The sequence below is a fragment of the Rousettus aegyptiacus genome, unplaced genomic scaffold (genome assembly GCF_014176215.1).
Source record: "Rousettus aegyptiacus isolate mRouAeg1 unplaced genomic scaffold, mRouAeg1.p scaffold_m13_p_7, whole genome shotgun sequence".
NCBI lineage: Eukaryota > Metazoa > Chordata > Mammalia > Chiroptera > Pteropodidae > Rousettus > Rousettus aegyptiacus.
Window position 1 is genome coordinate 6,171,698 of NW_023416310.1, and position 12,293 is coordinate 6,183,990.

At 46.0% G+C, this 12,293-nt stretch overlaps 1 long non-coding RNA gene across 1 annotated transcript in view; it reads right to left on the reverse strand.

Moving 5' to 3' along the window:
• LOC107510849 overlaps nucleotides 1-2,476 on the reverse strand; it is a 245,938-nt gene extending 243,462 nt beyond the window's left edge. Inside the window, exon 1 of the long non-coding RNA XR_001596938.2 lies at nucleotides 2,416-2,476. This is a non-coding gene — a long non-coding RNA (uncharacterized LOC107510849). The remainder of the gene's footprint in view (nucleotides 1-2,415) is intronic.
• Nucleotides 2,477-12,293: the final 9,817 nt, after the last annotated feature.

The following is a 12,293-nucleotide window of genomic DNA, read 5'->3' on the forward strand; positions in this document are numbered from 1 at the left end:
TGGAAGCTCCTCGCGCACACTCGGGACGTTCGGCGCACGGGGAGCCTCGGGGCCTTCCCGGCGTCCTCCCCTCCAGACCCCGACAGTGCTCCCGGCACACGCAGGCACTGCCGTCCGCCGGCGGCTCCGCGTCTGATGCCTCCCCCGCTGCAAACGTGCCCGGCCCTCCTCCACGCCGACGCCTCCCTGGCCCTTGCTCCACGACCGGAGATGCCCCTCGCAGGTACCACAGAGCCTGCACCTTCAATCCCTTCATGGTTTTCCTCAATATCCCTTTATCAATGAGGTCTGCCCAAATACTGAAACGGAAAAGCAAATCTCCGTATCCACCCCCCCCCCCCATTTCTTTTATTCTGCTTGACTTTTTAACATCGCCATTTTCATTTAACTTCACCTGACTTCCTACATATTTACTTATTTAGTCGTTTGTCTCTGTCTCTCACCCAGCAGCATGTACGTTTCCTAAGGTCAAGGGCCTGTGCACCCCGTTCTCCCGCGTATCCAAACGCCCGGAGCGATGCTTGAGTCACAGGACTAAATGAAGATGAGCTGAATGAAGAAACCAGCGAGCTAAACCACTCCACCTACACAAAGTCCTCGTGCACAGGACAGTTGCTGCGGGTTTGTCTGCGTCCGTTTCTAGATTTCAGCTGGAATCTGGAGGGAATTCACTGCCCATTCGAATACACGTTCAAGTGCTGACATTTTAACCGCCAGCCACTTCAAAAGCCCTGGTTCTAACTGAATTATAGATTTTGCCTTTCCTTTTGTATTAATAAGTCTCGGCACACTCTGCTGCTGGGCGCACCCGTTATCACAAAATGTGGGTCTAGAGCTCAGTATCTTTTTTCCCCCAAATGAATTAAAAAAAAACAAACAAACAAACGACAACAACGAAAGCAGAAAGCACCAGTTGGAAACCTCTCCCAACGTTCCTGCAACCATTCCAGCTCATTGCAAACAGAAGCTGATAAAGACTGACTACCTTTATGTGGTAGCAATTCATCATACTTAGAGTCTCTCTTTTGAACATCAATCTTTTAAATTTACCAGGAGACATAATAGTGTAAATATATTATTCATAAAGTAAAGTGAATCCCCCACTCACCACCATAACCATTTTGACAATAAATCATAGCATGTAAATTTTTTTCTTATTTTTTACATTTTTTTCCTCATTTGGAGACTCGGCAAAAAAAAAAAAAAAAAAAAGCAACTATAGCAGAGCAAAGAGAAGCAGAAACAATCCTCTGACCAGGAGCAGAAACTCATGAAGAAGAACCTGGATTAAATGCACTAAAATGAGGAGACACAGTGGAGTCGAGATGATTTTTCTTTTTAAAGTCGTTAAACCATTCTAGAACCTTCCTTATTGCATCTTTTCGTTAAACCCTAACTGCGGTTATTCTGTGCCACTGAGTAGCCTCAGTAAATGCTAACTGGCTAATAGTCAAATGGTTAAAAGTCCACTGATTAGAAAAAGCAACCAAAGAAACAACATCTTAAAGTAAATATCAGAGAGAGAGAGAGAGAGTAGAAAAAAGTGCAATTTTGTAATTTTGTAGTTAGTGCAACTGAGTTCTGTTTCTCAAGTTTCTTCTTACTGTTAGCAAGTCTCAAAACATTTACTTTTTCTCATGTGTAAAAGGAGAATCATGCTATATTTTATTCCTCTGTCGCAAGGTATACGGGAGTTAAATTAATGCACATTGATCTTTTTGTGACAAGGTGTAATATAAATATGATAGATCGATGACCACGTTTCAGTGCAAGACTGTGACCAATTAATACAGAGACTCTAACTTTATCAGTAACAGATTTGGAGAAAGTTTGGAAGGAAACACAACAAACCAGGAACTAAAAATATTAAGACGAACTGACCGACCGCGGCTGAAGACAAGAAAAAAACGGTGGGCGAACCTGGGATAGAGATAGCTAGTTCCCATATTTGGTTTATTTTTGTAACTCATGTTAGAGTTCAGCAGCTGGCAAGCAATTTAGATCAATGACTTTCTCAACACCTAGAGTTCACACGCAAGTCAGAACATCAGATTGAAGTAATTGAACAATCTCTGTGGGGTGATACCAACATGCAGCTCAGAATTCACCTGTATTTAAAGACTTAATTTGGTGACATCTGGGTTTGGGAATGATTCTTAGTCATTGAATGAAGTTAAATGTTAAGAATCTTTTTTTCTTGGTACATCTTGGTGTTTCCAAGAAGAATGAAATAAGTACAAGTAGGACAACCCTTCTGCTTTGTCGTCTAATTTCTGTCAATTCTATTAAATTATCCTCTCAGAAAAGATTATGCATCTATGGAAATACAGAAATAATTACAGAAACTACTAACACAGGTTCTAAGACATTAGAGGAAAGGGTTCACAGAGTATAATTCTTGAATCTACTACTTACTGTTTCCATGAAGTTCAACAAACTATTTTCTCTGGCACTGGGTTTCTTCAACTGTAAGATGAGCTATAAAACAATTTGAAAAATAAAAGGTTAAAGTCTGCTACAATGTATTGTTTAGAGGTGACATATTACATGAAAAGTGTTTTGAACATTGGAGAATGCCATATACATATTAATAATGGTCGGTGTCGTCATAAACAAGAAGCAGGTGGAGTAGGTAGACTTAGTCCTTTAAAATTTCTGGGCTTGAGATGCAGCCTCAGCAATAATAGAAAACAACCTGTGTCTGGCTGATTCTCAGATAGCTGGAAAGGTCAAATGATACTATGTTTCTGAAAGTGCTTTGTAAACTATAATGAATTTGACAGGGTAGTTCATATTTCAATATTTCCTCACAGGCACTGTCTTCAGAAGTAGAATATTCCAGACCTTTTGAAGCCCGATCGTCCGATCACAGCTTCAGCTGTCTCTCCATTCATTACATATTTACTCATCACTCTGTGTAATTACTAATTGAAAGCAAAACAGGCAGGAGGTAGACCAGACGTCAGCGTTGCTGAATATTACAATTCGGAGAAAAGAAGAAGAAAACAGAAGGAAATTAGCAGACTAGGTGCCACTTAATTTGCATGAGATCAAAAATAAATACTGGGGCCTGAATTCCAGCCCAACTGTCTCCCAAGAATCCGTACTTTGGAAAAAAAGGTAAGGGCCACACCATATCACATTGCCTTTTTTTTTTTTTTTTTTTTTTTTTCAGGACATTGAAGAGCAGAGAGAGAAAATGATTTGCCCGAGGTCGCACAGTTACGAGGAGCAGAGACAAAACCCCCAGGACCCTGACCCCGTCCCCTGCCCCCGGTCAGCGTGCCTCCCTCCGTCACACTGTGCTGAGGGCCTGGCTGCGGCTCACGCGCCACAGCAGGGCGAGAGGCAGCTGGGCTCGACGCGAGGCGCCACCGCCCGGCTTCCACCGCCTCACGACCCAGCAGGCGCCGTCGAAAATCACGCCTCACGTGTGCAACTCGGCATGGTTTCTCCCACCTCGACCTCTTTTCATGTTTTTATCCATTTTCTCTGTGTGTGGGTCGGAGGATAGTGAAGGGGAGGTGGAACCTGGTCATTTGTGATTTTTAAAATTCACGGTCGGTAATTCTGACACACGCTGCCAGAGATAATAACCACAAACGTGATGCTTTTTTTTACATACATTCACCCTATTCTGTGCTTATTTCTTGTGAGTTGGCTGTATATCCTTAGTGAGACTCTGGACTAGGGCTGGATACCATCTCTGTAGGCAGATCTGGAAAGTAGTTGCAGTGTTTCTAAGCCACGTGCCAAGAATTACACTGTGACTTTCTGACGAACAGGAGCCAGGATGCCTCTTGAGTGCCGACTCGGCCTCATTCCACCTCCTCCCACTCGCCCCTTATTCAAGCCCAAGGCTTCAATTCAGTTTCCCAGAGAACAGTGGCCGCAACATTAAGAAATGTTTAATCTTGCATACCCATAATATGCATTCGCTTCACCATTTCAGGGTCGGCTCTTGACTCTCTGTCCCCCCCACCCCAAGTCTCAGCTAGGATGCAAAGAGAGAATCCGTCTGTCATGAATTAGCCTAAACCATGTCATTTAATTAACTGATAATGAAAAATACAACCATCAACTAGAGCAGCGGTTCGTTCTTTTGACATATACCTATTATCCCTATAAAAAATTATGTGGTAAATCTAATTTTAGCCAGAATATTTCTTTTTCATGAAGAATCAGGAAGAGAGGAGGTAACTATATCATCTAAGGTTCAAACAGCATTAAACATGGCAGCCTGGTGCGTCTGCGTCAGAGATACGCCGGACAAGGTGGATCCTTGACCTGGGTCCTGGAGAATGCCGGAATGGACACGGGCCATGGTCCCAACTCCTCGAGGGGAAGAACGTGTCCACTCGGTATCTCCAGTCCGCTGTACACTAACACTCAGTAACGGCTCGTTGATTGTTGGAATTTAAAAACTAAACAAAACTATGTCTCAGGCATCGGCCACCCGAGGTTCGAATCTAGCTACGCCACTTCCCTCTCATTCGTCCACACTGCTCCGCAACCTGCTTCTGCCACCCTGTCTCAGTTGGTCCAGGTGCTGTGACCAGATCCCAAAGACTGGCTGACGTAAGCTGAAGTCTCTTTCTCACAGTTCTGGAGGCTGGAAGTCTGAGACCAGGGTGCCAGGGGGCTGGGTTCTGGCGAGTGCTCTCTTCCTGGTTTGCAGATGGCCACCTTGCTCTATCTTCATGTGGTGGTGGGGCTGGGGGGACTCCAAGTCTCCCATCTCCTCTCATAAGGGCTCTACCTTCATGATTTAATTACCATCATGGGCGGGGGTGGGGAGGCGGTTAAGTTTTCAACATTTGAATCTCCCAGTGGATAGCACCCTTCCCACCCTTCACTGGACTTCACAATTTCAATCAGCTACCTCCTAAGGTCAACAACTGATTTTGGATTCCATATGTCCCTTTCGGTTACGACATTTCCTCCACATCACACCCACAAGAGTCAACCTTCAGCTTTTCCTGAGGGGACTGTTTTGGAAAAAGACTCAGTGGGACCAAGAAGTCAGAGAAGAGGCATCACGTGGTCTTGCCAGGTGGCAGATATTCCATAAATGTCTGTTAAGTAACATAATGCTGGGGGGTGGGGGAGGACTTAACTGTCCTTCATTTTAAATGAGAAAAGCTGAAATCATTAGATGAAAAAAAAAATCTGGATCTTTTAGTAAATAGCACACTACCCTTTATTTTCTGAGATCTATTTAAATAATAGAAATATAACATCGCTCTATTATCTGCAAGGAAATAAGTTATAGACATATATACACGTGCGCATGTATACATACACAGCATTCAATAAAAGTTTTGCAAGGTTTCGAGATGTATGAATGTATAAATTAATCATTCAAACGTGTCTCATCAAAGCATCTGAATGTTTTGTATAGCATCTAAGATACATAACATCTCAGAAGTTGTATTATTAATTTAATGTGCCTCCTAAATGATTCCTTTTTAACAGTGTACAAGACGCTGTTTAATATTTTAACACGAAATATAATTTCCAATTAACCTGCATCTCATTTCTGAGGACCTTGATGGGCATCGATAAGTTCAACAAATGAATGAATAGTGTATGGAAATGTGTTCTTCTTTTCGGCCTTCTAGGCATTCTGTGAACCCACTTTAAGTGGGAATACTCTATTTTAGGACTGAGAAGGGGCAGATTCCTCAAGGAGAGAAGAAAAGGCACCCTGATGAGACAGATATCAGCGCATCCCACTGAAAGTCTGAAGGAAAACTAACATTCATTTAGCGCCCGCTATGCGGCAAGCGACACGTCGTCTCTTCTGACCTCACAGCAACCCAACGCGCAGAGAATGCGGTGCCCCTTCTACACATGAGGAAGATGGGACTTGCAGTAGGGAAAGAACTCGCCACTCTGCAGCAGCGGAATGGCTAATCTTGGACTTGAGTCAACCCATATGTCTGCTTCCAAGGCTCGTGCTTTTCAATACTACGCTGACTCCCGTTGCGTGTTCTCCGCCTGCTCCCCAGGGGCTCGGCAGGACAGCATGGCTGGAATGTCTTGTTTTGCAGGAAGACTCCTCGAAGGGGAGAGTCGGAGCTCTTTCTCACACTTCCTAATTGGTTGATCCCCAAATGGAGAAACTGATGTAGTAGGTAAAGTATTAGCGTACACACTCACCCCTTTCTAGGCAGCAAGCTGTCGGCATTACACTGTGATTAGCTGGAGATTATAACTGTATTTAAAAACCTGGGTGTGACCTATTCAGGGAGATCAAAGGCAGCCTTTGTGATCTAATGTTGTTTCGAAAAAAAAGTTAAGGGAGTAGGCCCTAATTAAGGAGTGAAACTCCAAGCGCCCAGGAAAAAACTAACAGGAATAATGAGACCTTCGAAGTGCACGCAGCGTTTTTCACGCCTGACCTCATGTGTCATGGCAGGCGCGCTCGCCATTTGTTGAGGCGCCTCCTGTGCTCCCGGCAAGGCGAGGGGCTCTTCGCGTGCGCTGTCCCCTGGGCGTACAGGTGCAGCAGGTGGACGTCAGGATGCCCGTCTCGCCAGCAATGATGCTGAGGGTGAGAGGTAGAGCAACGGTGGCGCTCTGCCCTCCGACACGCCAGCAGCCAAGAGCCGCCGCCGCCTCTCTGTGCCTTCCCCGGCTCACTTCTATTTCTAGAACCAACTGAAAAAATGCCAGTTCTCAGAATCTAAGAGCTGAGCTTATGTCTCACAAGTCTGTTTTGTTTCAACATGATTGGAATTAGTCTAAAACTGAGAAATTACCTAGGAACAGTTGGCCACATTTCGTAGGCAAGATTCCAGTGTGGAAATCGAAGGCAAATGGCTGTCATGAATTCAGGATGCACAATCTGGGGGGGGGGGGGGGGGAGGAAGGACAAAAAACTGTTCTTCCATCCTAAGAAATCTAAGCCAGATACGAAGGCAGAGAAAGGAAAAAGGAAATCAGCTACTCAGAAGAGACAAAATGGAAAAAATTTCAAAAGTCACGCAAAGCATGGCGGCTATCAGACACAGAGTATGGGGAAGAGACTGTAGTACAGGATGGATTTTAAGAACACAGAAAAGTATCTAACATTCCCAAAACATGTCCTATCAATCACAAACATAGTCACAGGTGCAAGGTTTGGCTTTAACGTGCAGAACACAAATAATATTATCAAAAACCAAATTGAGCTCTGAGGATTTAGGTCAACATGCCGTCTGAAATTTGTCTCTTATCAATCGTCTGTGCATCGAGTGGGCTCATTCAGCCTTTTCATCATCTGTAGCAATATTACCCGTACTGTCTCTTCCATGAGGTTGTCGTGACATTAAAAAGAGATAGCACACAATCACTAATCATCCGAATCAAAGCGAAACGAGTGAGACTGTTCATCTGTGCAAGGAGTGGAGCGAGCTCCACAATTAGCTCCACTTTTAAAAGATTTGAGTAACCGATGCCACAGTCAAACAAAAACGATAGAACGGGGTCAAGACAGTGGAGGAGAAACCGAGATGTTTTTTGAGGGGGAAAAAAAAAAATGTTTCTGGCCTGAGAATAATAGGTTTAAGTTTTGGAATAAGATAAACAAAAACAAAAGAGGGAACAGGCTGGCTTAGGCGGAAGGTGCTGTGTGAAAACGATGAGCAAGAGGAAGCAGAATGACTGCGGGTCCCGGCTGGCTCTGCCACTGGATGTTCACCAGGCGGAAACGTTATAAAGGAAATTCCCACGGGTGAGATGGTAAGGACTGTCACTTTTTATTTGTCCTCTAATGTCAAGATTCCATGGAAGGCCACAGTGTAGGGTGAGATCAGTTTCAAAACGCATTTCCAGTGGCCTAGGCAAAGTTTAAGGAAAATCTCAAATTCACATTGAATGTGTAGATGGATTAATAACGCGCCTCGCGACACAGAGAAATAGTCACTTGAACAGTATGTAGCACGGCATTGGGAAAAGGCAAGATATTGGCTCATTAACTGGGTCTATGACCTCGGGAAAGTATTTAATCTAGTAAGGCCTTGGTCTCCTCGCCTTTAAGAAGAGGAGTTTGGACTCTGCGGAGTCATCTCCAGGTCACTCTGGCTCTGACAATCTGTACACAATTCTATTATTCCGTTCTTTGAATGGAAGAAAGTTCTCTGTGTGCTGAAGAAATGTCATCCCTGAAATTGAGGCAGCTAAAGAATTTCCAAATCTCTCTATAAAAACAACAAAGATCTGGGCGTAGAGAGACAAGCGAAGGAGCTAAAAAGGAAAAGGAAAGATAATCAGTTACAGCTTTGTTCCCAATGCAAAAGCAGATCATGTTAGCTGTCATTACTTTTAATGCCATCTTTAAAATTACAAGACCCCAAATTATAGTGTTTTATAACCACAGCTACCTACAAATAGTATGAGGTTCCGTTCTTAACCACTGTCTTTTTCTTTAAGACTGAGCTCCCACCCCACATTCACCCCGAAGTTGGATTTCCCCCTCTTTTCTGCACATTCCCTTCTTTCTAAAATGTGCTTTCAGAAAAGTCTGAGTCCACCATTTGTATTTTACTGAATTTGCCAGTACGCTTCTATTCTGCCATGAGACAGACACTCTCTTTCACTCAAACCCCAAAACACGGTTCTCTCTTTTCACATGGCCTTTTGAGGGAATGAACAATAATAGTCCCAACAGGTAATGACAGCTCCAGAAAACCTCTTAGGCCCCCTGCCCCCTTCCCCACCCTGGGGAAGCATAATGAGATCAAGTGCTTTCTCCTGGCATGAGCTTTCGGTCAGACAGGTAACACAATGCCAGATTTGGACAGGACACGAAGAAGTAGCTAATCAACTTGTACATGAACAGGTAAGTCAAGGAGTAAAGCTCTGTCGCTGAATTTCTTTCTGGCGATAAAAGAATGTCAAGGGAAGAGAGGGTAGAAGAAAAGAAAGTTCATATGTGGTGAATTCCTACTATGTGCCAAGCTCTGTGTGAAGCACTTTAAAGTCATTATTCCATATTCTACTCACTCTAAAGTCATGATCCCATTAAATCGGTGTAATAACCCAGCAAATGCCACATGAGAAGATGACGTCAGGAACTTAAAAGTCTTTATCCACTGACTCATCACAGAAAAAAGTGAAAGCTTGCGAGCCATTTCACTAATACCAGACAGCTGACGACAGGCCGAAACGAGACTCAAACTTGCGTCTTTCAACCTCATGTCCAATGTTTTGTTTTGTTTTGTATTTTTCCTTTCTATGCCAGATGCCTCCAAAGTAGAGCATTACAGGCAAAATTAATGTTTCATGGTTGCCCGGGGGAGGATGCGATCAACCTCTCACCCAAAGCTGATTCCGATCCTGAGACCGACGATGATGCACATGCAGCATGGTGCTGTGTGACAAGATTCAGAGCCCACTTAGTGGAACTTCCTGGGGAGAGCGGGACAGGCCCCCGGGCCGATGGGGAACAGCGCAAGCGAAGGCAGAGGCACTGTGGTCAGCGAAGGCAGAGGCACTGTGGTCAGCGGCTAGAGCCGGGGTGAAGGGCCCTGTGTGCCGGGCCCAGGGACCTCACTGTCTGAACGTCTCACGGTGTGGGGGGAGGGGCACCAGGCGTTCTTATCGATTTGTGCGAGGGGGGAGGGGGCGGCGGGGAGCTGCCAGCCATCAGAAGCGGAGTCGGACTCTTTCTTCACCGTGGGAAATGCGCTGGGCAGGCAGGCCACGCCCTCCGAGTCAAGGTCCAGAGCGGTCACCAGGCGTCGGCGTCTGTCCTAGAACACTCTTCCCCTCACGCCCCAGCCGGGCGACAGGGCAGGCGAGCTGCGTGCAGGCCCGACGCGCCGCACAGCAGCACCTGTGTCGCTCTGTGCCTAATGAGTCAACGTGGATGACGGCGCAGCACTCGGAGGTAAACAGTCATCAACCCCAGCCCATCGGGGGCCAAATTACATGCTGGCGCGCGCTGCAAGGCGTTAAGGCATCCTCTCGCAAGTGGCTGAGCAAAACGTGCTCGGCCCAGGGTGCGTGAGAACATCTCAAGAACTAGCTTTAAGCCAAAAAAAAAAAAAAAAAAAAAAAAAATGACCTCTTCATTGTGACCCAAATATACGTCAAGTTAAATGCATGATAGTCAATGCACCTTGATGACCAGTCTGGGACTCACCCCCCTCCCCAGGGGGGTACTCGGCAAGCAGTACATACAAGCCTGAGAGTGTTCAGTAGCAACTGGCCAGGCATTTCAGTGGGAGATTAGCCTTCGTGCTTGAAATTCCTGTTCTGAGTTCAGGAGTCATTTTCGATGAGGAATCGGAGGATGATGGGCTTCAGGGAAGAATGAGAAGAGCTTAGGAATACTCACTTATTTATGGACAGCGATCTCACCTGGAGAAAAGGAGAGCTAGAAAGGGCACTCTGATGTGAGTTTGGATCTGCACCCGCCGAGGAAGTGGGGAAAGTAATTCGAGGTGCGTGGGACGCTGGACCGCCCCTGCTGCGGGGCGTGCGGTTGTGGGCGTGCCCTGTGCCGGGCGCCCTGAGGCACGCCTGGGACTGAGACCCCGAGGTGGCCCTCTGGGGAGCTGACAACTCAGCAAAGAGTTGGGAGGTGAACTTCTGGGGGAGACACTGGAGAGAGAGGCGTGGGGCGCCGGCATCTGAGCCTCCAGGCGCACCATCGGCCCCTGAGGGCGCTGTGGTGAACTTAGTTGGTGACGTCCCTGCTGCCTGTGCGCAGACTCAGGGTTTTTACAAGCAGAAGAAGGGACTGAGTGGCGAGATGGCAGCATGAGATGTGGCTCGGGCCAACACTGCTGGCTGGGTGGCCTCGAAAGTCTGGACGAGGCAAGAAAACAGATTCTCCCATAGAGACTCCTGAAGGAACGCAGCTCTGTCTGAATGTCAATTCTAGTCTAACGAGACCCTTTTCAGACTTCCGACCCACAGACTATAAGACGGAAAGTTGGCATTATTTTAAGCCGCCACCAGGTTTACAGAAATGTAATAGGGCAGCGAGAGAAAACCAATACACCCTGTAATTAACTCTGGCTGTTATTACAAATAGTACGGGATAAAATTCCAAAAAGAAGGGAGAGGAGGAAGGGGAGGGAACAGAGACGGGAAGGATGGGAAGTTGGTTCTTCTTGGGAGGAGAGATCTTTACTGAGAAGTGACGGGGAGATGCAGGGTGTGTTTGGGAAGCAGCCACTGACAGCACGAGCCTTGGTTAGGCGATGCTCGAAGCTGGTTATAGAGATGAAAACGTGAACGGTCTCAGTACCGAGCCGAGACTTGTGTGTAATTCCGTACTGCAGCTAATCTGTGCCCACTGCGGCTCCCATCTACCCTTTCTGCTCTCTCCTCTTTTTTCTTTTCCTTTAAAAAAATCAACCTTTCAAGCAATATTTGCCTTTTCAAAGAAAACATGGGGAATCAAGAACATAATATCTGGAGAGAGATTCCCGAGGAAGCCAGGTACTGGGAATGGGGATAAAAGCTACACAAATGTGCACGAGACACTCCCCGAGTGCCCTCACCGGGGCGGCGCAGTGACTGCCCTTAGGGGAAGGAGGACTCTGGATGCGAGGTGGAGAGGTAGCTGGAACTGACTCTGTCCTGACTGTGCTAAAACAAACTATTTCCTTGGGCAAGTCGCTTCTCTACTCAGTCTCATCTGTGAAATGGGAATTGCAAGGCTGTTCCTGATTCCCGAGCAGAGCAGATTGCTGAGGTCAAAGGAGGTAACGCAAGTAAGTGAAAGAATTCTGTAAGCGGAAAAGCACATGCGTCTGCCATGGGCCGTCGGCGGTCCCCAGGCCCCCGACATCGCTGAGAGCGAACCCGCGTCAGTCCTCCGTGTGGTCCTGATGCAGGTCTGATCGTGTACACACACATCGTGCATCTTTCCCTTCATTTACCTCTCTTCTCATGTCCCAGTTGTTTTCTATTCCCCTTCTAATCAGCTGAATACTTTGATCACTTGTTTGCCTTCTTGTTAAACAGATCTCTGAACTTTACTTAGCTGCAAACTGGTTTTACAACCCAAATTGCTCATGCGTAATGTTCAAGCATGCCGAAGAAAGCCCCGGGGGAGAGCGCTCACCTGGGGAATGTCAACAGGCGGCAAGACTGTTCTTTGAAATCGGGAAGTTTGCCTTGAATAAATACTCGTTTTTTGGATTTTATACTTTATTTCGAGAAGTGGGAGGACCATCAAAGCACTGAAAGGTAATTTCATTGGTTATGGATCAATAATAATTTCGTAATTAATCCAGAGAATGACTGTTCCTCGAGTTATACGTTCCAAGTAAGTTTCAGGGTTTAGCTTTTTA